Below are 939 nucleotides of genomic sequence, written 5' to 3' on the forward strand. Positions count from 1 at the left end.
CAAAGTAGTTTTTGGTGTCATCCCTAAAGACAGAGTTTAATAATTCAACCACCCACAGAGACATGGCACAAACAGTAGACACAGACCAATCAGAGCACACACTTTGGCCAAGCAGAGTATGGAACTCATCCTAAAAAATAAAAGCTCAGGGGTCTGAGGGATGAATTAGCTTTCTTTTGTCAAAGAGCACCTGAGTTTTTCCAAAGGCATTTTTGACAGACACATAATGCAATTTGTAGTAGCCACAGGATATATATATATATATATATATATGTATCTATAAATGTTTAATTTTCTTTCCATTTTGTTTTTCTATTTCTTTCTCTCTGGAGGATAAGGGAGATTCTGTTTCTATGCTACCTCACAGTTACTACACTTGCTCTTAGCCAAAAGGCTGAGAAGTGATATGCTACCTCACAGTTAAAATGCTTTTCAACATCCAATAATAAAACCAAAAAAAAAAAAAAAAGTCCAGAGTAGGAGAGCTTCTCTACACTGTATCACAAGAACAGAAATAAAGCCAAATGACACAGACTCATTCTATTGATAGATAATCAAGGAAACTGTTGAGGAGGTGATGTGTGAGTTAATTCTTGAAAGATGAGAATAGAGAAGTAGATTGAGATGGGTAAGTGTAGAGTCAACACATTGTGCCAGAGAGAATAGTGTAGGAAATGAGCAAAAATCATGAAAACTCAAGGGTTGTTTGTTCATCTTACAAATAGTTATTGAGGGATTACTGCTGGAATTTGTTGGTGAACAATAAAAAGGATCTTTGAAGATGACACCCAAGCCAAAAATGTTGAGTAGTCCAAATTGGCTGGCACATATGATGATACTAGACTTAAAGAGTGTGTCAGTGACAGAGTTAAATAGACGTTATCCTGCTGACGACGCTAGCCATTGGAGCAGTTTCCTCCTAATAAAGGGCCTGGAGGG

General features: G+C 37.1%; 1 pseudogene; it reads right to left on the bottom strand.

Moving 5' to 3' along the window:
• Positions 1-204: 204 nt before the first annotated feature.
• Positions 205-406, bottom strand: LOC133752462 (U2 spliceosomal RNA; annotated as a pseudogene).
• Between the last annotated feature and the right edge of the window lie 533 nt (positions 407-939).

Source organism: Lepus europaeus, chromosome 2 (genome assembly GCF_033115175.1).
Source record: "Lepus europaeus isolate LE1 chromosome 2, mLepTim1.pri, whole genome shotgun sequence".
NCBI lineage: Eukaryota > Metazoa > Chordata > Mammalia > Lagomorpha > Leporidae > Lepus > Lepus europaeus.